The 24,295-nt window shown below is 46.0% G+C and overlaps 1 long non-coding RNA gene across 1 annotated transcript in view; it reads right to left on the bottom strand.

Annotated features, from left to right (window-relative positions):
* LOC147662652 (uncharacterized) overlaps nt 1-24,295 on the bottom strand; it is a 91,126-nt gene that overhangs the window by 39,918 nt on the left and 26,913 nt on the right. Inside the window, exon 2 of the long non-coding RNA XR_015305513.1 lies at nt 13,096-13,182. This is a non-coding gene — a long non-coding RNA (uncharacterized LOC147662652). The remainder of the gene's footprint in view (nt 1-13,095; nt 13,183-24,295) is intronic.

Genomic DNA, 24,295 nt, shown 5'->3' with positions numbered 1-24,295 from the left:
TCTCGTGTAAGAGCTTGCTTTCACGAGCCAGTCGTCCTGGTAGGGGTACACGTGCATACCCTCCCTTCGTAGGTGTGCGGCCACCGCCGCGAGGCATTTGGTAAAGACCCTTGGCGCTGACTTGAGCCCGAAAGCCAGGGTTGTGAACTGGTAGTGGTCTTTGTTCACCTTGAATCTTAACATGTGTTTGGGTTTCCTGCTCATGGGGATGTGCAGGTATGCGTCTTTTAGGTCTATCGTGGACAAGTAGTCCCCGGGCCTTATTTGTGGGATCACCTCTTGCAGGGAAGTCATCTTGAACTTTTGAGTTTTTACGTAGGTGTTCAGGAACCATAGGTCCAAGATGGGTCTTAGGCTTTCGTCCGCCTTTGGTACTAGGAAGTAGTTAGAGTACACCCCCTTGTTCCGTTCTCTGTGCGGGACTTGTTCTATGGCCTCTTTGAGGAGCAGTTCTTGAGCTTCCTCTTGGAGCAACTGCAGTTCTTTGCCCTTGTGACCCCTTCTCTTTGGCTTTCTGCTTGGTGGATATTTTTCCAACTCTATGCAGTATCCGTGCTGTATAATGTTTAGTATCCACTTGTCTGTGGTTATTTTTCTCCATTCGTGTAGAAAAAATCTCAACCTTCCCCCTACTGGTGTGTGTTCTCTTGAGCCGTGTCCGTGTGAGCCTCCCCTTAGCTGTTGGTGCTCTCCCCCCTGAGGCTTTGGGTGGGTGAGCGCCTCCTTCACGGAGTCACTTTTGGGGGGGTTGATCACCACCTCTCCGTCTCTGGCCCCGTCCGTTTCCTCTCCCTCGAAAGGACTGGCCCCTATTCTGGGAGTTCCAATTCTGCCTCTGTTGACCCTGGTGCCATTGGTTGTCACTCTGTTGACCATGGTGGTGCGACTGTTGCGAATGTGATTGCTGGTTTCCCCCTCTACCATTTGGTCTCCTTGTGGGAGTGCCTCTCCGCATCCCCCTGAATAGTAGGGCTCCCATCGATTTGGCTGTCTCATTATCCTTCTTCAGCTGAGCCAGTTTGTCATCTACTGATGCCCCGAACAGCGTCTCCCCGTTGAAGGGGGTGTTCAGGATGTTATTTTGCACTTCTGCCTTGAAGCCTGATATTCTGAGCCAGGCTTGCCTTCTCTCAGTGATGCCTATGGCCATCAGCCTGCTAGATGTTTCTGCCCCATCTAGGGCTGTCTTCAGGCATGCGTTTGCTATGTCCTTTCCCCCCTCCACGAGGTGGGCTGCCCTCTGCCTGTACTCCTCAGGCATGTGTTTCAGCAACTGGCTCATCTCATCCCAGTGCTGATATTGGTGTCTATTCAGGAGTGCATTGGAGTTTGCCATCCTCCAATGCATAGCGGCATTTCTTTCAATTTTCCTTCCAGTGAGGTCCATCCTCCTGCTTTCCTTATCAGGTGGTGGCCCAGATGTGGTTGGCACGTTGGCCCTTCTTCTGGCCGTTACCGCGATTATGGAGTCAGCTGCCACGGTGCCCTGGATATAAGGGGGGTCCTCGGAGGAGAACTTGTATTTCTTCTCCGTCCTCGGGGTCACTGACCTGCATGTGGCCGGTTCCTTGAAGGCTTCAGTCCCTTGGGCCGTGACGCTCTTCAGCATGGGCAGGAAGCTGCTTTTCGTCTGTGAGGGGAGCAAAGTCTCTAGCAGGAAGTCAGCCTTTGTCTGTTCCTCCTCCAACTTCACATTGTAGACTGCTGCAGCCTTCTTAACGACCTCATAGTAAGCCCCGATGTCGTCTGGCGGCGAAGGCCTCGAAGGGTATGTCTCCACAGGTTCCTCGGGGTTATCGGCCTCGAGATCCTGCCATTCTTCCTCTAGGGACGCCGAGGATTCTGAGTAGTAGCTCTCGCAGAGGTAATCTCCTTCCGATCAGTAGAAATCCTCCTCTTCTCCCTCATCTGTGGGGTTTGGAGTTTTCGGCGGCCCCTCGGCTTCGAAGTCCTCCTGCACCTCTACCTCTTCGGCGGTCGCAGCGGTCTTCGAGGGAGTCAAGTAGGTTTTCGAGGGAATCGTATAGTTCTTCATTGTTTCCTCGAAGGCTCTCTTCCTCTGGAGCATACTCTCCATTTCGGCCTCGAGCCTTCTTCTCTTTTTCTCCATCTCTGCCGCTTGCTCGGCGTCAAGCTTTTCGGCAGGTCTCTTCGACGGTACCTTCGACGTCGAGGCCGTTTTGAGCGTCTTCTCGCTCGAGGGTCCCTTCTCGAGGGCCTGCCTCGACGACCTTTGCTTTTCGCTGGTCTTTGCCATCTGGGAGTCCTTTTCGAAGGATCCGCTGGGCCTTTCGGAGGATGCGGCCTCGGACGTCGAAACTTTCGTCGCCGGCGCTCCTTTCGAGGACTTAGCCTCTGCTTTTCGGGGTTCTCCTTCAGGCTCTCTCGGCCCTGTCTGGGTTTTCGGGGTCGTAGACTTTACTACCTTTTTCGAAGGTCTCGCATCGGTCTCTACGACCGTGAAGTCATCTGGTCCCTCGGCGATGTTCTCCTCTTCGTCGGAGGAGGCACCCAGCTGGTAGAGGCTCGGCGTGGTCCCTTTCCCTTGCATCGTGTGGTGGGCCACTCTCTGTCTCTCTCGAACTCTCAGAGTCTTCGGCGTGAAGATTGAACAGGCGTTGCAATCCTCGCTGGAGTGGTCGATCGGCAGGCAGAGGTTGCAGACCGGATGCTGGTCCTTCTGCGCGTACTTGTGGTGGCAATTACAGCAGAACTTGAATGGGGTGTTGTCCATGTGCTCGCTCAGGGGGGCCCCCTGCGCGCGCTTTCTCCTTGGCCGTCGAGTATTACGAGGTTTTCTCCTCTTTCTTCGTTCTGGCTCTAGGAGGTCTTCTTCTCCGACTTCCCTCGGTCCTTTTTCCTCAAAAACTTGGTGTATTTCCTTCTTTTCTCCTGAAACTTCTCCGGAGCTTCATGCGACGATCCAGACCCAACGGCGGAAAAAAGAATCTGAAGATGGCGCCCAAGGGTGGGAGCTTCCGCAGGAAGCGTGCCGACGTCACGAAGGTGCACCAAATGGTGGGACGTCGACGCCCACCTGGGCTACAAAAAAAAAGAAAAAAAGACTACGAATCCGGACCCAACCACCAGATCGCGGAATAATGCACAGCATAGTGAATCCAGAAAGATTCACGCTGCAAAACCCTCTTCTTTACTCAGGGCTGTACCTGACTGAAGCTTCCTACTTGCTCTTGGTCTCCACCTAACTCCTGCTACATTAAGCCTCTTAGAATGCTTTGAGGCACAGAGGAAGCCAGCAGCATCATTCTGGAGAAGAGAAACCAAAACTGTAAGAACTTCATCCGACGGCCAAGACTCTTAGATGTGCCCCCCACGCTGCTGCCAATCTTGGACTTATGGCCCAATTCCAGGTGAAGCATATGGCTGTCAGGGAATACCATGAGGCAAAGTTTTTGCATTGGCAAAGTCAATAGGTCTTGCTTTGAATATTAAGTGCCAACCTATTGGCTTTCTCCTTGATGGCTCCAGAAAACTGCCACACAGGCAGAGGACATCTTGCAATCATTTTTTTTACCTTAAATGAAAAAACATGATGATGATCAAACTGCATGCGTACACATGCTTAAATGCTATGTTGTAATAGTTGTTCATGAAGGATAAGAAAAAGCATTACAAGATGGTTGCCTCTGTGTGCCACTGAACACTAACTCGCATAAAGGAAATATTTTTTTTAAATCACTCTAGATAACTGGACAACAGTTTTGGCTTTGCCAATGGTTTTAACACAAGTAAACCAGTATTGGTAAAGGCAAAAGTATAAATGGAAGGGATGGTGGCTAGCGGCAGCAGGGCCACATCTGCCGCAGAGCAAACAGGATGTGGTTTACATAGATTACTATTTACAGCTTCACCTAATCATAAAAGCAGAGGCAAAACATAATGAAAACCCATGCACCCTTTGACGAAATGATATGACTTTAATGACAGCTCACCCAACAAATGACAAATCTTTAAAAAAAAATATGCAATCAGCCAATGGCTTAAGAGGGCTGCCCTAAAGCACACTGCAAGTGTTTGTTGTATGTACACAGAAGTACACTGATACAAAGAGGCCTCAGACAGACAGACATAAATCTTTGTAAGCTAGATGCAACAAGCATTTACAATGCAATGGTTTTGCCTTTGTTAAAGTTAGAGCTATTGGCATTGCTCTTGACATTATTTTTATTTATGTTTTTTTTTTAACATAAATAAATGGCATTGTCATTTACAATAGCAGGGCCCAGGGAAGAAAACGCAGGAACGCCCCCGAATCTGGTCCGGCCTTGACGGACAGATCCGGCTTCCAATGGCTAGCCTCCATTTATGGCGCTAGCCAATGGGAGCTGGGGGACGTTCCTATATCCCATATTGTAATCATTAGGATTTCGCCTGCGATGTCACGACCGCCTGCCAAAGCCCAACAGATAGTTGAACGGGTTGTGCAAGCGCCGCAGAGATTAGTGTGCCACTGCCAGCCATCCTGCAGAAGTGACCCAACCCTTTCAGCCTTCGGACATAGCTAATATCACTACTGTTTTATTTGGTGCCTATAATTTCATAGTGCTTTGAAGATGCCTAACTGAGGCAATCGACACTACACAGAAACCCAATCACATCAGTTTGTTGTGAGCTCTATTCTGTACCTCCCTTCTAAAAAGTTGTGTTTCTTCCCCCTGAGGCCCCTTTTGAGAGACTGCTGAGAAGAGACATGTATGGCGTCCCCTTAGTAGGGCTTTTATGCTGTGTACACAAGAGTCATTGTGGGTACAATGCAGCAGCCTAGTTACTGATGATAGGTAGACACTGAGCTAGTCACTCTGTGGTCACTGCAGCGCATTGTCCATGCAGGAATTGGTGGCTGCAGTAGTCCAGTCACTACGATAACTCACACCCTGCAGGAAGTGGTCACTGAGGGAGAACAGTCACTACTAGCGCCCTGATACCAAAGGTTGATGCAGAGTGGCTTACCATGGATGTTGCTCAAAATGTGCAATCTATTTCACCACAAATTAACACTTTCACAGAAACATAAGTTGATCCCTTGAGAGAGAAAATGCACTGAAAGTAGACGGGTGATTGTGCAGGATCCTTATTACTGGAAACACATACTGAACAGATTGAAGTTCAGGTTTTCCTGCTCGCTGAGCCATTCTTGCCCTATAAGCTGTGTGGGATCAAAAGATTACCCTGTGTTGGTCTACTAGAGATTCTTCCTTCTGCTGGTGACCGCCACTGAGCCTGTTCAGCCACAAGCCTGGGTGCAGCCAGTGAACTAGCACCGTCCCTACGCTATGTCTAGTCACAGGTTCTCTAACCAACAGATGAATAAGGACAAAGGCAAACCCTCTAATGTGCCTTTTTTTTAAGGGGGTGAGGGGTTACCGCGATTTTTGTGATAAAGGCAAGCATCTTGTGTGGTGCTGCTTGTACATGCTTGCAGTTCTTTCAAGTGCCTTACTGCCTTTCTGGTTTGTCCTGTGGGGATTGGCAGGAACTCTGCCAGACTCCCGGCCTCGGGATGCAGCCCGTCGCTGGCCCTCGGATGCACAAGTTTTCACAATCAACCCCAGAGGTGTTCTCAGCAAATATGAAATGTAAAGCAGCCCCCTGCTTCCGGATACAGCCTGTCACGTCACTGCCCTCGAATGCACGAGCTTTCACAATCACCTCCAGCGGTGTGCTCGACAGGTATGAAAGCAGACGCCCGGATTCTGGAAACAGCCTGTCATTAGCACATAAGTGCCAGTGCCTGGAACTGTTGTGGTCTGGTGGGTAATGCAGCCATTCCTCGAAAGCAGAATAGGAAGGGAGAGGTGGTGAAGTGGTAGGAGGAGAGGAAGGGGTGAAGAGAAGAGAGCGATGTAAGGAGTGTGAAAGTGAGAGGGTGTAAGTGGGAGAGAATGAGATAAAAGTACAGAGGAGGGAAAGAAAATGCCGGACAATCTGACTCGGACTCAGGAGTCACGACAGCACAGATGTACCAAAGGGAGAGGCAGGGCCTCCTCTGGCACCGCGGCGTCACTAGGGTTGGTGTCACCCAGTGCGGTAACACATGGTGTCCACCGTGCGGTCCGCACCCCCTTGTGATGCCACTGCCTTGCGCCAGCTGGTGAAGTTGCTTTTAGCCATCCTCGTGCCTAGGGTTGCCAGCCAGTAGTCTGCCCATTAGGAGTAGCTGTATGTCCAAAGCAGGGGGCACAGAAGTGGCACCGGGGATGCGCCCTCTACCGTGCCCTCTGTGCAGGGCCAGATGTGACAGCAAGGAGTGCCAGCCAGGGGGTGTGACTGATCCCTGGCGGGCATTAATCACGGAGCCACCCGCTAGTTGGACCACAATCAAGGAGCCCCAGCTGATTAGATAAAAGTCCGGAGCCACCTGCTGATTGGTTAACGAGATAAAGTGAACAAACGCTCCGCTCAACAAAAGAGATTCCCAGCCCCGTAAACACTGAGTAAACACCGCAGCGGGGGTTGACTGGGAGGGATCTGGCGGCCGAGGGCACTTGAGGGCACACCCTCCCTTACAAGATTTAAAGAGGCAGCACTATCCTCAGACCTCCTCCTCTGCAGCTGCAGGCGTGTCCGACTGCCTGAGAGAGAGGGGCGAGACGAGAGCAACAAATGCCAATATTCTGTGGGTCAAAGAAGCGAAAAAACTAATGAATGGAATGTTGAGACCAACCGGGGTCTCACTTTCATAGCAGGCGCGCAATCCACACACCGCCTTGACATTTCCTATAGAATATTACATTTAAAAGCATACGAGCATGTTCCCCTTGTCTTCCTGCATTTTGGCCGTCATTCGGGGGGAGGGGGGGGGGGGGGGTGGGCTCCTGGAGGAAACTTCTTGCCAGTGACTCGGTGGACGAGTTGCAGGGGACGCTGGAAAATTGCCCCGATGAGCAGAGTCTCTCCTTGGGCCCTAATGCAGAGAACATTTGACGCAGGCATAGCGAGAGCTGGGCTCACCTCGAGCTCTTGGCGCAAAGGGGAGAACTCTCCGACCGCCTCCAAGACGAACGGAACCACGCCCAGGGAAGAAAACGCGGGAACGCCCCCGAATCTGGTCCGGCCCTGACGGACAGATCAGCTTCCAATGGCTAGCCTCCATTTATAGAGCTAGCCAATGGGAGACGGGGGTGGGTCATCGATCCCACATTATATTCATAAGGTTTTTTTCCGCATGCGCACTACGTGCGCACTTGCAGGCAAAACCTAAAAAGGACCTTGCACATAGTGTCCCAGTCTCCCCTGCTCATGACCCCTTCCCACCGACATCCACTTTTAGAAACAAGAAATGTGGCAATGCAAGAGAATATTTTGATTGCAGTATCAGTTTTAGTTAAAGCACCAATCCTAATAATCTTTCAGTGTTTGCAAAGGTAGATAACAGGGCCAGGCAACGCAGAAATGGCCAATTTGCGCCAGCATCCTCCATCATCTCTCTCCTTGGAAGCCTCCCAGATGTGAGTTTGAGAACTCTTGCAGGGGCTTTACAGAGATCTGCAGCCACTTCTCTGAGGAGTAGACAATTCTCTCGGATATCTCTGTAAATGCGGCACTGACAGATTTCTTAACAGTAAGGCAGGGGTAATCTACAGTGTGAGAAGTGAAGTGAGAGGCAGGATTTCCATTACTCCCTTAGTATCGTATGGGGTTCAGTCTTGTTCACTGGCAGAACAGGCTTAAAGCCAGGTCTGGACCATGCTCATAGACAAGGCTCTTAGACCCTCACCCACAGGTCTCCGGGGTTCGGGTGCATCCTGTCACGTCAGAGTCCCAGTGGCCCTAAGAATTGCACACGGGATGGCATGGTGCAACCTGCAGCAGGACCCGGCCTCTCCCAAGGAACTAGAAGGGCAGCCAATGCTTAGGGTGACCCCATGGCAGAGCTTCAGCAGCGGTCCATGACTGCCCATTGTATGCCGGGAGGTGATTCCATATAAGTGGTGCAGGTGTTCTATGAAATGCCTGGCTTGAGACTGGATCTGGTACATGAGACATCATGAGAGGTGACTCGCCGGAGTGGTGGATGATGTAAGACTGATCGGGTCGGTCACTCACTGGGACAAACAATGGAGGGTGACTTAAGAGGGACAAAGTTAGCCTGTAGGAGTAATGTAATGAAAGTAATGACGTCAATAGAACGAGGAATGTTGAAGTTAGATTGTGAGAAATGACAGTTGGAGAAACCAATTGCTTGGAAGACACAGAGCACTTAGTAGCATAGTAAAGGAGCTTATTTAACTTCCATTTGTGTAGTGTGTTACTACACAAAATTGGCGACAAGTTGCGGCCAAGCCATATTCACGAACCACGTATTCCCAGCTGGTGTTTCCCATAAAACCTTTTAGATTTTGACGAGGAACTATCAAGAAGCGTCTTTCTAAATGTGGGGATTTAGAGATTATGGAGGCCAGTGTCTCATTGAGAAGGCCCTTTGGAGCGAGTGCCTCCTTCCATTTATAGGAGGGGGAGCTGCAAGGCTAGTGCGCTTGACGGAGCACTGTGTGCCCACATTTTGCGTGCCCCCCGCCCTCCAGAAAACAAAAAATTAAGTGGCACAGAAACGTGTACATTGGTGGCCAGGTATTGATAACAAGGTAGAAAAGGAAGTCAGAGAATGCCATGTATGCATGTCAGCTGATAAATCTTTGAAGACCTTGAGACCTCCTATGGGCAATACATTAGAGTGCCCGAAAGCGCCTTGGGAAAAAGTGATGGTTGACATTATGGGGCCAATTGGGAACACTCAAAAAAATATTCTAGTATTGATGGATGTATTTTCCTGGTATCCTTGCATCAAAATTGTTTACAAAATAAATACAGATACAATACTATGGTTCATAAACAAGGTTTTCTAGAATGAAGGGATACCTAGCATTTTACTGAGTGAAAATGGTGTACAAGCAGTCTCAGAGAAGGCCAAGTAATATTTAAAAAATGTGAGGTTCTCCATCCCTCCCAACCTTTGACACCATCCCTTGACAATACAAGTGGAAATGGAATGGTAGAATGCCTCAAAGTTCTCAAGGGTGCCATTCAGTTGCCATTAAAAACAATTCTTGTTGGGGAATGCAAGTGTATTAAGCTCTTTGGTCATATTGATTAACAGAAGTGGCAAGCACAGGATTTTCCCCATTTGAATTAATTAGAGGAAGGAAACCTAGGGCAAATGTTAACCCAAGCGGGTTACCCCCTCCTACGAGTGTAACCTGGTCTTTGGGAAAAGTCAGAGAACAAATATAAAACAAACAAGAAGAATAAGAAAAATACTACATCTGGAAACATGGGGTCAAACAAAGCTAGTTAAAGCTTGGACAATAGGTTAGAATATAAAAAACAGGCATAGTTCTGAAGGGAGTTAGTTCTTACTTTGAACCTAACCACATTAAACAGGTGTTAAATAATGCGATGAGATTAAAAGATGGTAAGGTGTGGAATTTAAAGATATTAGCTGTGTGTTAGGAACAATGAAGAGTAGAAATGCCAGCGAAATAAAATGGTAGGACACGCAATCTGGAAGAAGATATTGTGACTGCAGAGCACCGAGAGAGTCGTGAACAACAAAATAACATGTGTATGATCAGTCTAGGAGTGGTGAAGAAAACCTGGGACAAGAAGATAGTGGAACTGATTTAAATTCTATTGCTGTGACTTCCATTGACAAGTTGATTAGAAGACCAAAGAGATGAATTAAGCATCCCATTCAGTTGGGTAATTATCTTTGTGATTAATGAATTGAGCTAGATTCCATACCCCCCCCCCCCCCCCGCCCCCCATAGGCTACATGGCGAATTTCACTATTTAAAATGTATCAAGGCAATGATTATACTTTTTAGATATGATGTATAGAAAGGTTTTTATTTATGTTTAAAAGGGGGAGGGGTGAAGTACTGACATCAGAAGAACGTGGAAAGTTGAAGTTAGAATGTGATAAATGACAGTTGGATAAATCAATTGCTTGGTAGATGCGGAGCGCTTGGTTGCATAATACAGGAGCTTAATTAACTTCCATTTGTGTAGCGTGTTACTACATGGTCATCATGAGACAAGTAGACCAGAAAATTGGCTGAAGTTGTACAGACAACCTAGAAGAGACAGAGTGGGAGGAAGAACTGAAGTGTTACAAGGGCCTTCCAGAAAAGACCACTAAGGCTAAATTCACTGAAATATGACGAATGTCCTCTTATACTTGGACCAGGATGTTTAAGATGAGAGTAAAGATTTGACGATCAGGAGACGGCAAGCTGCAATGGACAGGAGCACACAAACTACACTGGGCTGCGAAGCTGAACTAATACAGAAATGTCCAATGTGGCGAAATGTAAAATGAAATTCTGGCAAGACCGCAATTTCAATAAAAAAATAGGAATTAAAAAAAATAATAACACATAAAAAAACAAAAAGATAAACCTCTTCCTCCCCCAAAACTATGCAACAACACTTGATATCAACTACTACTTGGAAACCCGCTACAACTGTATTCGCCGTCTTTATGACCTGTTCTCCCAACACGTACACTTCATCTTTTACTGAACCATCCCGCGCCTGTACAGCACCATAGGTTACACCATCAAGCACCGCATATTTCAGAACATTTACAACAGTTGCCCTTTAGCTCACCTGGTTCTTCACTTCCAAGTCTGCATGTTGCACCACAACTCCTCTGACACATTGAAACTATTGTGCTCTTACTCATTCCACTGGTTTACAACCTTCACACTTATTTGAAAATTCCAAATTTCACTCCTTCGCATCTTTCCCATAAATGTTCACCTGCTAACTTGTGTACGGTTTTGTATCAGGCCCCCCTAGTGCTCTATAAATGAACGGGGAGGGTACAGGCACCAGACCATATGGTAACACCAAAAATCACCGCTATTCAATACTCGACTCACCCTGAACCAGCTGTTCCCTGCCTGCTTATCCCAAGAAATGTGTCGCCACCTTCAGCAACGTAGACCAGAAAACACTATTAGCAACTTTTACTACATAGTAGAAAGACCAAACAGTCCTCGACTGGTTCTTTTCATTCCTCACAGGAAAACACAAATGTATCCATTAGGGCGCAGATAACTTCTCCCACTTACAGTTCACTGTTAAGTTCCTAGAGAATTTGGACTTTCATTTTTTTTGTTGCATTCTGTTTTTATTACCAAACGTTCAAGTCACTTCATTACAGATACACATTGGTGTGCGATCAGCACAGTTCTGAAAATTAGATCGATACATGTCATAGCACTCTATACACAGCAAAAACATAATGATATGGTAGTTATGGCGATGTTGGATCATCAAGGGAGGGAAGCAGAGGAGGCTCACAAATATTGCCACAATACACATTACATCTATCCCAGACAGCCATCCACTTTCGGGGGAAACCGCGTGCAACATAAAAGAAAAATCCCTGACTATACACCAGTCCGTGTCCGCCTTCCAGGCTACCAGTGTAGGCGGTGCAGTCGCTCCCCATAAACGAGCAATCATTTATTTTAGCCACCATTTGACCCAGAGTTGCCCATAGCTTGCCCTTGCTGTTGAAGTCTGCGGGTTCCCACAGGTTCAAGAGGCACTGCTTGGCTTCGGGCCTAATCACAACTGACCAGACTGTACTCATGCACTCGTGCACCTTCCTCCAATATTCCTGAATCGGCCGCACTCCCATATAATATGCACAAAGGAGCCCTCTAGTCCACATGGTCTCCTGCATGGTCGATCCCTAGCCCTAGCCCTACCCATGTGTACCAGCCTAGGGCCAGAGACATAGAACCTATGTAAAATTTTAAGTTGGACAAGTCGTAGTCTAGATGAAATTGCGACTTCCCGTGGGGAGGACACTGCCTCCTGCCATTCTTCATCATCTAGTTCTAGCCCATCTCTCTCCCATCGCTCCCTCAAGAGTACAAGGGGATCCAGAGTATTGTTGTTGAGTTTTTTTATAGGTGAGGGAGATGGCCTTGTCCAGCAGGTATCCGTCAAGCAGTCGGTCCTCCAAGGGAGAGGATTCTGGTGGGGAAGACCCTGCTGGCAGGTTAGTTTGGAGGGAGTGTCGGACTTGCATATATCTGAAATATTCCTTGTCCGCTAAGTTGTGCGTTTCTTGAAGTGAGAGAAATGAAACCACCCCACCTGCCCCCCAGAGGTCCCCGATTGGAGACAGTCCAATAAGATCCCATTTGTCAAACCCTCTTGTCCTCCCGAGGGAGCCCAGTTGTTCCGAGTCCCATAATGGAGTGGCGAGTGTGAGCTTTTGGGTCCAACCCAGCATACGGTTAACTATGTGCCAGAGTTGGACTGAGTATTTAGTGGGTCCGACTATCATCTTTTGTGCATAGACAGGACCAGTGGGTCAAGCTACTAAATCAAGAGGCCTCTGTATGGCATCAGGCAGAGGAGCAATAGTATTTATAATAGGGTCATCTCTCAGAAAACCTCCTGGTAATAACACCACGCCTCACACTCCTGTAAATCTGGGGCATTGCGGTCTGTCGGAAAGGGAATTCTACACAAACTGAATTAGAACCCTCTCAGGTGGGATCACAGTTCCCAAAATACTATACTTTCATTGATTTCATGAAGCTAAAATATTCCTCTTTGAACCTTAACCCATGAGCCACAACATGTGGCTGCGATAGAATAGAAACACAGACTCGAAACTCCAGAGCAAAAATGGTTCAAAGCATGTGTTTAATTAAGTCTACTATGCAAGAGTAGAAGTTACTACCCAAAACAAATTTCCAGCTCATAGTTCAAACCCTAGTCGAGTCCTACTGGATGAGGGTAACACCCTCAGCATTTCCACAACTTTTCTGGATCCCACCCAAAACAATGGCATCAAACAGAAATACCCCACAGCAATAATGAATAGCAGGCCAATAGGCATTCTCCACCCGTGTCCCCAGGCTTGTAAACCAACCCCTCAATGAGCAAACGTAGTTACTTTCCTACAATTCAAATGTCGACTAAAAGGTCTAATGGGGTAAATATCAATTTATCCAACTTTACAATGTTCGCCTGAACTGGAATTCACTTCACATATCTCTGAATGTGCCTTCTATTGTGCAGTGCACAAAAGGCTGGTCAACATACCTTGTTCAACTAAGATCTTCTGCCATTGGCCTCCAGATGTCTGCTGGAGCACTGGAGGTGGTCTGATCTGCAGGATGCTACAAATAGCTGAAAAAAAAGAAAATGACAAGTTGAAGCTTCGAAAGTTATTGATTCAGTAATGTTATATTAATATATTCACACCCAACTCTGACACAATCTCAAATTCATGACTGTACAAATGCAGGGGTGGGGGTACCATCCAAGAAAAATACAAGAAGAAGACACATTCATGATGCGAGACAGATCAATATTATCAGGAGCTGAAAGCTTCCTACAAACTTAGTTCTGTTCTCCATTGAAACTGCTTACACATAAACAAGCCAATTCAATGACATCTATATTTCTTGGTAAATTCTATAATATCGCAACTCAAGGATTCATAACTGCAAAGACTTCCAATAGAAATGCTGGCGATATCTCGTCTGCATCTTCGTGACAGTGAGACCATGCTCAGAGCCTTCACGCCCTCATCCAGCGTCACAGTCGGCAGCTTTGGGACATGGTTCAACGCAGTACCATCTCCTTCTGAAGTTTTACTTCAGCAATCCCATGGATGCGTTGAAAGCTTAGTTTGTGTATATAGGCGTGTATAAATGTAAGTGGATCAGAAATCCCAGTGCATGTTAGATGAGCATTCACTTCGAGATCACCACCTCTTTCTTGTCCGTGACAGCGGAATCACATCTCCCAAAGATGCTTACGGATAGAATGGATTGAGAGGAGAGTCCTTCCTGGTGGACCGCTACAGCACACAGTAACACGCAGAGATTACTTGAGCATTCATAGCCGCAGAGTTGGTCCTTGTTGACAGATATCTGCTCTCACACAACTTAGGATCCTGAGCCCAAACAAAAGTACACCAGGCAAGTAAGGGACAGTAACTCATGCAAGTGACTGACTCCTGGGCCCTCTGAAAACACCAGCACTGCTACCTCTGCTACCCTTCTTCCCCCTTCATTTGAACCTCTGTTTGCTGCCACAACTTGAAGAACTGTGGGGAGAAGTTTCCAAAGCAGTCTGATTAGATTCCGAACAAACAAGATTCAAGCCGACTCGGTCTTGGATTCAAGCCGTCTCGGTCTTGGATTCAAGCCGTCTCGGTCTTGGATTCAAGCCGTCTCGGTCTTGGATTCAAGCCGTCTCGGTCTTGGATTCAAGCCCATGGAACAACCACCGTCACACAAACTCTCATACAAGACTCAGAGTATTAGGGATCTTCAAGTCTTGGAGGAGGATCTTCAAGTCTTGGAGGAGGCCCTCCATTAGTGACCCTAGGGAGCATTCTGCCTACCTGAAAATACCAACAGGAATCTTAGCACCTCCCCAACACCCTCAGCCATTCTGTGACCCTGTGCACAATCTTTGAGTGCTTCCCCTACATCCTCCTGAGCCCGCCTCTACAATGTGCCACGGCTCACTAAGCTCAGCTTACACTTTATAAATACCTGACACGAAAGGATATGAAATGTTCTTCCGCTTCTAATACTCCAGCCAATAAGCTAGGTAGGTGTTATTGTTGGCCTCAAGCAGCATTCCAGCTTCAGACAGTGGTGGAGAACGGAATAATGTCCAGGAGGAACCGGATAGCTCATCCTTAAAGCATTATGTCAAGCCCAGAATCATACACTCCTCCAAGCCTTTATCTAAAAACGAACAGCATCCGAAGAAAGTGGTGGACATTAAACATCAAATCTTGAACATAAAGTTTTCAACCATCCTCAAAGTCGGCAGTGAGTCTCGATTTTTAGCTCTTTGTGCAACGAAGCCAACATATGTCGAACGTGAGACCACGAGCGGAGGAAGACGCTTCTTGGCCGTTTCACGCGCTACACACAAAGCCCGCATTCAGCTGAATCACAAATACCTTCATTCTGTGAGTCAGAATGCAAACAGCTGTCCACCACTGCGTGCCAAGCCACACTAAGTACATTGTATTCTGCCCACATCTGAACAGGCTCACTTCTTCTATAAAGTCCTTGGTGGTGAAGACAAAGATTTCAAACATACAGGCAACTCAACATGAAGTCATGAACAGAAGAAATACATCATGTGTGCCCAGAATTGGTGTGCGCGCAGACTGGTGTTTAGATTTCAGGACAAGCGAGGATGGGGTTCACTGATCTGGGTGGAGGGGGTTGATTCTGCCGGTTACCAGCTCCCAAAGTAATTAAATGCTACAAGTGCGCTGCAGCACGCATTGCGCCACCCACTGAAGTAGCGCTTTAAACAGGTCTCAGGTCAACCATTGCAACCTGTAAAGCAGTATAAAATCGTCCCTTCGACCTGGCAAAATAAACCTTTCGCTATGCCTAAGCCTTTCTTTTTAATAGTTCTAAGTCGCCCCTAAAGTGGGCCCTAAATGCCAACACGTCAGGGAGTTTAAAAAGTAGGGCTTAAGTTTTACACGTCTTACCAGGGTGAAACCTACCAATTCAGTTTTCAATGCAGCAAGGTGGGTTCTCCCATAGAAAAGCAATGGGCTACCTTGTAACCCCCTTTAATGCATAGCTTCAGTATGTGATTAGATAGAAAAATTATTCAAGGACTCATTGGAATAGGAATGTTAAATCCAACCTAAGGGTTAAGTCTATTTTAAAATAACTCCCATGTTTTGAAAGTTTGCACATTTCTGCGCAAGTCAAATGTGCCACCCTTCAACTGTCACCTGAATGTCAATAGTGCTCCTGAGTTGTTTTGTGCTTTCCTTACAGACAGTGGGCAAAGGGCTTCAGAGTGGAGTGGTGAGGGTCTTCCTGAAAGGATGGCTGGGGAGGAGCTGGGCCCCTGTCCTGATTACACTTCATAGATGCCTTCTGAGGCACACGCAATAGGACCAGACACCAGGCCTGTCCCGGTCTTTGTTCACTTGCCAGGCTGGTGTCAAACCCAGAGGAAAAGGAGGAACTGGCCAGAATCAGTTATAGAGTTATATAAATGTATGCCACAGGCCGGCACAAGGAATAAAAGTGGCATCCCCAGAAACAGAAATCGGAACACTGCCGAACATGTGAGGAAGCTGTGGAAGGACTGCCCTCGGTCTGAAGCACGAATTGAACCCAGGACCCTAGAAGTGACTCTAAGGGTCAGTGGGCTGGCCTGTGTGAACTACAGAGGTACAAGTTCCAGAGGCCTTTCCTTCTTCCCAGCTGACTCAACCCAACTGGACCTGACCTGTCTCCCTCTGCTGGCCTATGTGGCAATGAGTCCTGACCAACAAATACTGCCATCAAGGTCTTGGAGCTTTGGCTGGAGTCAGAGTGCACTACTCCCTGCCTCTCGGAAGATTTGACCAGATCTGACGCAGAGCGACAAAGCACCCCGGAGAGTTGTGATGCTTCTAGCTGAAGGCTTCATGGATCCAATGACGACGCAGAGATCTGCAGCTCCCTACTCGAAGCCTCACCGGATCAAACGCAGAGCGACTCAGAGCCTCGCAGAGCTGCACCATGCAGCTACTCATGAAGGGCTTCACCGGATCTCACGATGTGCAGAGCCGTGCCGCCCCCAGCTGAAAGCCTCACCGGATCCAACGCAGAGCCGCACCACACTATCCTCACATCAAAGTCAGAAGGTAAAACTTCCAGTGGGATGAACCTAGTCCAGTATTGGGCACGCCCTCCATCGCAGTTAGCCTGAACTTGTGACTTTGACATGGTTCCACATGGCCAGATACTAACAGTTGGCGCTTTGAGCCTTTGGTGCTATTTTACCTAAAACTTTTAAAACTCCTACCTCCAGTTCTAGTGATTAGATTTTTTAAAGTTTTGATGTAATTAAATTTATTAAAATGTACTCTTGTTTTGTAAATACGTTTGGGATTTTTCTTGTGTTTGGTTTTCACTTTATTACTGTTTGGGTGCTACATAAATACTTTACACTTTGCCTCTAAGTTATGCCAGACTGATTTTGTGCCAAACTACCGGAGGGCTAAGCACAGGTTTCAGACTTTTGTGCTTCATCCTGACAAGGAGCATGATTATTTGAAGTGGGTTCTCATACCCTTCAACAAATAATCCAATTTCTTATAAGTCCCTTCAGCTGGGAGGCGGATATATACATTCACTTAACTTTATGACCACGTTTTTCACGTGTGCAATTGAGCCTTATTATTCTGAAAATCACATGTCCACAACCGATCCTTGTGTCTCGTAACTTTACTTACGGACATCCTTGCACACCTGTCACTAATCAGTTAAGCACAAAGTCTGTGATCCCAATGTTGCTGCTGTTTTTGCAAGTATGCAGAGTGCAGACAGCTAAGGCTTTACCAAGTCTGAATACATCTCTTCCACCCATGTACCGCCTGCAAGTGGCTTCCTGGTCACTCAGTTAAAGAACAGACTCGGACGGGTCTAGAACGCCCTTAGTCACAAGAAGGGAGAAAGTCCTCAGTCACGTTAATTCTCAAAATTCAAGGCAATTCTGTGCTGGGACTGTGGTTCCATGACTACACCATCATGGATGTCACTCTTTCAATAACTGTACCTACCAAGCCTCCCTCTTTGGAAGGAGCATGGCTGCCTTACTGCAAAAGAGCTAGTGTGACTCTCCCCATAGTGGCAAAAGACGCAGTCACGCAACCTCCCAACACACTACTTTTCCTCCACCCATGTTGCAGCCGCTCCTCTGCAGTCCCATGTCATGCTCACATGTGTTGCACCTGTCCCATGGAATGGATGGTGTGGAAGAAGGCTTTGATGAGAGTTGCACCAAGGTCACTGAATCTCAGCTGGAGATGGACTGCGCGTGGGTCGTCATTGCTCAGGGTGGGAACTAATACTTGAATTTCACTTCAAATAAACCAGTTTAGTGGTTCCTGTGCTGCTTGGGCAATAGCAGTTCCGAAATTCATGTCCAACAAACACACGAATCACATCAGTAAAAACACACGGGATCCCCCAACCTCAAGTCAAGCTCGGCCTTAAAGCCAAATAAACCCCACAAATTGTTAATGAGGGTCTTGTGTGAGCACGCACCCTACTTCTAGCTGGCGTGAAAATCAGAGGACCGGGTTCACAGATATATTTGGTACAGCACTGCCAGATGCTCGGGCTCTGCACAAACAGGGCATAGAAACTCATTTGGCCTACTGCAAACATGATCAAGAGCAGGTTCACCAAGGTGCACAGCACAAGTGCATTAAAACCTAGAGCCGGCTCGGTCGGAACATCCACAAATGAAGTCCGGCACAAAAATATTGTGAATGACGGCAAAGGGACTTAGCAGAATGTGGAAGGCTGGAGTTAGACAGTGGTTGATTGCTCCAGAATGTAAAGGAACCATTAGTGCACATGTACGGAGAGAAGCCGCTTCTTGTTGGGTGAGACGGGAGGACATGATGAGAGAGCGCAGAGTTCACGGCAGAACCCAGCAGAAGGTGGCACATCTACAGTCTGGACTAATCCCATGAGGCACAGGGTCAAGACTGATTTGCATATGGCCATGTCTGAACTGGGGTGGCTTGGTGAGCAAAATAACGATGGATTAAACCCAGATCTGTGACTGGGGGTGAATGTTTTGCCATTGTGCAACATTCCGTCCATCATCTTGTGTGTTTTACACATCTACAGTGCTGCTTGGAGATCTAGAGCAACCAGGACTTCACTGGACTAGAGCAACCTGGAGACGAATATCTGGGTTCACCTAAACGGGTCTCAAACGCAGGGGTAGTAAACAGAGTGATGAACCATGCCGCCAGTTCTCCAACCTGCAACAGGCTCTCCTCTGCTGCATGCCGTACCATATGTATCTATGTGATGGTCTTTATGTGGCGATGACATCAGCAAAAGGCAGCGGAGAGCTGTACAGGGCCAAAATAACACTCAACGAGTGATTGGAGAGGTAGCTGGGTTCTCGACTGGTACTGCATCGCGATGACACATCTACTCAACACTACTTGCTTATCAAATGAGGTTTTCAGAAGAAGGAGTAAAAGCACTGCTGGGAAAATCACTGGGCGGCTGGAATTTATTTATTAGTGATTCTAATATTGACACTCCAAGGACGAGCTCCTAGTATTCGCCAATGTGTGTTTTCTTGGCTTGGAAAAAAGGGAAATGTTTCCAATACACAATGTGGCAAAGGCCAAATTCCTTTAAGGTTTAATATTAGCCACTCAGGTTCCATGATGACAGATCTAAGGGCCTGTGGAAAATTTCTGATGGAAAATAAGGTGACAGACAGGACAGCATGTAGAAGAAGTAAGGTCCCCTCTCAAAATGCTGCACTTCAAAAGTGTCATGAATGAGTAAAGCTGATCCCACCACAGCCATCTAGGAGTGTAGTTTGCACGGCATTGACTCAAGCTATGGTCTGTGTAGCTAACCATAACATACCAATTTTCGTGTGCTACTATTACCTTGCAGTCACTACTTTGAGGGAAGTTACATTGCGGATAAGTACATCAGGCTGGTCGCTGCAACGCAGGGAATACCGCATGTTTACTTCACATGAATGTTGCAACAAATTTTACTTAATGGGTCTTTCCATCGCAGTTGTGTGTGGGTGTGTGTAGGGGGGCAACATATAGTGGCAGTGAGTTTTTCAGGTTTCAGAGAGAGATGGGTATAGTGTAAGGGGGTTTAGGGTTCATGGTTGGTATATAGGGGTAGTAAGGGTGTTTTAGGGTTTATTGATAGGTATTGGGGTAGGAAGGTGGTTTTAGGGTTCAGAAATGGGTAGTGTTTGTGGGCAGCATGGGTTGTTAGGGTTCAGGGAAAGGTAGTGTTAGAGGAAGCAAGGGGGTTTACAGTTCAAGGATGAGTAGTGCATTGATAGGTCGTGTACAGGGGCATTTCAATGCATGTGCAATTTAAAGTAAATAAGTTTTAATCAAAAATAGGTCAGATTCAATATTTCACAATGTTAACAGTATATAATTAATTTTAACAAATACAAAATATTATTTTGAATATAATTCAGAGTTTATACTATGTCAGAATAGAATTGTATCTGTACCAAAGTAATGGGCTGGGAAATACTGACTAACAATTCCCTATTTCAGGAGTTTAATTTTTTTTCGGAATCATAACTTTACTGTGGTTTTAAATGGGATTTCGGCTTTACTTTTACATGTATTTTCAATTTCTACAAAACTTATCCGCACTCTGCAGGGCACAGACCGGGATGAGCTGAAGAACCAGGATGTGAGTCCCTAGCTCATTGCACCATCAGGATTCAAGCAAGCCGGGCCGAAGACGGCTGAAATGCCAGAAACCGGTCCCCGGTAGCTTGTTTCCTTCCCAGTATAAGAATTGGCTTGGTAGTTTGGTCTGCCCTGTTCCCATGATGCACTGGGCCAGGGTCAGACTAATTTGCTTATAGCCAAGATCTGAGCTGGGATGGTGCAGTGAGCTAAAAAACGGTGATGGATCAAGCCCTGATCTTTGGACTGGGTAAGAGTGGTCTGCTTAATTCAGACACTCTGTTCATCACCACCCCCTTTTCTGAATCACCATTACTTTGCAGTCACTACTTTTGTCCACCATAAGCGTGGAAGGGTATACTCAGATGTGAGTCCCTAGCTCATTGCACCATCAGGATTCAAGCACGCCAGGCCGAAGACGGCTGAAATGCTAGAAACCGGTCCCCGGTAGCTTGTTTCCTTCCCAGTAGAAGAATTGGCTTTGTAGTTTGGTCTGCCCTGTTCCCATGATGCACTAGGCCAGGGTCAGACTAATTTGCATATAGCCAAGTTCTGAGTTGGGATGGTGCAGAGCGCTAAAAAACGGTGATGGATCAAGCCCTGATCTTTGGACTGGGTAAGAGTGGTCTGCTTAATTCAGACACTCTGTTCATCACCACCCCCTTTTCTGAATCACTTTTGTCCACCATAAGCGTGGAAGGGTATACTCAGATGCGAGTCCCTAGCTCATTGCACCATCAGGATTCAGTATATAATTAATTTTAACAAATACAAAATATTATTTTGAATATAATTCAGAGTTTATACTATGTCAGAAGAGAATTGTATCTGTACCAAAGTAATGGGCTGGGAAATACGGACTAACAATTCCCTATTTCAGGAGTTTAATTTTTTTTCGGAATCATAACTTTACTGTGGTTTTAAATGGGATTTCGGCTTTACTTTTACATGTATTTTCAATTTCTACAAAACTTATCCACACTCTGCAGGGCACAGATCGGGATGAGCGGAAGAACCAGGCATTTGGCCAGCCCTCCTTCCCATCCATCCAACACACGATCCTCACAGGGCACAGCATGCGGCCATGTGCAACTGGGTGCCCCCTGCATTTGCAAAATGTGTAAATAAATAAAAAAAACTTTTTTTCCTTCCCCAAAAATTGCCCATCTACATGTGAATACAAGGATTTATTTTTTATTTTATGTTTTTATATGTAGGGCAACCACTGTACCCTTTTCCATGACACAGGCTTTGATGCCTGGCATCCTGTGAAGGTGTCAACAAAAAATATTTTTCAGCCAATCATATTAGATTTCAAGCCCAGGTCCGCTCTCAGATTATTTATTTTTCAAACCATGTCTACTCAGATATACTTATCTTCTTTCCTCATTAACTCAAGGCTGGCCCAACACATTTTTTTTTAACAAAAATGTTTCAGAAATGTGCGAGTCGGTTTATTCCAAACCAAGCAGAGCCACACCTTGATATAAAATTGGAGTTACAAGCAAGCTTTGGTGCAATTCCACTCATCAGTTTTTTGCTGCCGCTGAGAGCAAAGAATCCAGCGGAATTTAAAATCGACAACACAACTCTCTTGACCTGAATTTTAGCTCTTGTTTGGCCACGACATAAATGGGAGACAGCGTTGTATTTCTTGGTTTCTTTAGGCAACTGGATGACTGAGTTTAATGTTGGCTGCTGCAACAAGCTGCGATATGCAGGTCTAAAGTTTGAATCCCAGCAAGGTCGATTCAGCCTTCTATCCTTCCGAGTTAGGTAAATGGAATTCTACTACTAAATCGGGTAACAACAACACTCATCAGTGCAATACCGGTCCCTTGACAAATGTGTGGCCAGTAGGAGGTATCCGCTCTCCTTTTTCCCTAGGATTCTAGTAGGCTGAGTGCGAATTACCTCTATCAGTAGATACAAAACAAGCATCATGCAAGCTTTTCTTTATCTTGTCTTAAGTGTTGTATGTGCTATGTGTTAATCAAAGGAACTTCCAACAGAAACATTCAAACAAACTGGAAATATCACATCCCTGAAGAAAGCCTGGTGAGCCTGTGGCATTAGCAAAAGAGGCTTACACATGGGGACTCATTACCATGAAGGGATAAATAACTTCCCTAATCATCCAAAGTTTTGATTATAATCGTGCCTCGGATACCTTAACCCAATAAACTTACAAGTTTGTTCCAACTGTTTAACAACACAACGGATCCCCAGATCACATAGAAAAAGAAGCATAAAACAGAGCTTCGACTTGAATGGTAGAACCCAAGCCGACACACCCCGATTCACCCTTTGCCGTGATGTAGAGCTCGATGCTGTAGCATGCCAAACACTGAGGACAAGGGATATTCTTCCAAAGTTATGTATATCCCTTTTCCATGGAGTATCACAAAACACACACACACACTCAAAGTAAACCAGTGCCAACTGATCTGCATCAGGGCACAATTCAGAATTCAGGGAGATTAGAATACAAACAATAAAACAACTCTCTCCTTGAAAAAGGCTAAAATGTACTCATGTTGACTTAGACCTACATTATACGTTTCGGACTGGAATTCTTTCAGAAATGTTGGGAGTATTCTTAGGCGTATGACACGGTCACAGATTGGCAGAAGTAGTCACATGCGTACCCTCTAACACAGTTGGACATGAAAGTGTAAATTTCCACGTGTAGAAAAGTGACCATAACGGTCAACTGCTGGTTATATTTCTCTAATGGAAAGACATGTTCAAAACATAGAAAAATCTTACACAGCTGCTCATTCCACATTTACGTACAACTTCCCCATTCCTACTCTATAAACAATGTACTCGTGTCTTTGATATTTTCAAATCTATAACTTCTTTCAGGATCTTTAAGTAACTGCACAAAGTTTCTAAATGCCCCTAAACCGGCCATTTTCTGGGATGTCTCCAACTTTTACAGGTGGACCCATCGCAGAACAGTCTACAAACTTGCTCTTGTTAGCAGATTTGCTCACATGAAAATTCCAGCATACTAGCAGAATTGCCGTATGAATAAATCCCATTAGATACAATTCTATAAATTGAGAACTGGGTTCTGTCCTTGTAAATGACTATATATTTACTACTAAGTTTCAAGCATAAGCAAACATGTCTGCATTGACCCAAGGACATATTGTTTGGGGTCAAGGACAACATGTTTTCATGTTTGTTTTGTCCTTGGGACAGGTAGGCCCAACCCCCTGCAGCACAAACCCTTTGTCTGCCAGTTTACAGTACAACATTATGGAGCACAGAGGTAATATTTGGGTCCAAATGTTAATGCTGTTCGAACTTGTATTTATGGTTCATTAACGCAAACCCTTTATTATTCGGATGAACACTTTAAATAAATGTTGTAAGCTCGTACTGTACTGCTGACAGAAGATCCAGTAAAAAAATGTGTACACCCGTTTGCAAAGCTTAACAATATAAGGCTACATAAAAGGCTCCTAGTGTTCTTTGATTAGATGCAAATATTTGCAGATGCTTAAAAGCAAGATTGACGATTCTTGGCTTTCAAAATAAAATGTTAACAAAAAAATGTAACTAGGAAAAAAAACATTTTGCTAAACTACTGTGAAATCTTCAGTATCATTTCTTTGAAGCATCATTTAGTAAAATGGGTTGATGCGAGCTAGTATTTCCAAAAAACATTCATAATGGAAAAGGAGTAACCACTTGCAACAAGATTATAGAAAACATGAAAATAAATGAGCATTGGCAAAGCCACTAGGTGTGGTATTGGCGGTCAGACGTTTGGTTTTGTCAATGCGGGTCTTGTTTTGATGTAGCTTTTGTAAATCTTCATTGTGGAAGCTGCCAGGCCCTCATCAAGCAAAAATATGTTCTGCTCTCAAAAAGTACAGAATCTCAATATAGTTATTGGCACTGAACAAAACTACTTTGTGTGCTGATTTGCTCCTTGTGAAAGAGCGAAATGATATCACTTACAGTGAAGCCATTCAATAGATGTATAGCGAGGGAGACAGAATTTTAATAAAAACGAAAGGT

Source organism: Lissotriton vulgaris, unplaced genomic scaffold (genome assembly GCF_964263255.1).
Source record: "Lissotriton vulgaris unplaced genomic scaffold, aLisVul1.2 SCAFFOLD_2868, whole genome shotgun sequence".
In the NCBI taxonomy this organism is placed as follows: Eukaryota; Metazoa; Chordata; class Amphibia; order Caudata; family Salamandridae; genus Lissotriton; species Lissotriton vulgaris.
This window is presented reverse-complemented; position numbering and strand designations above follow the sequence as displayed.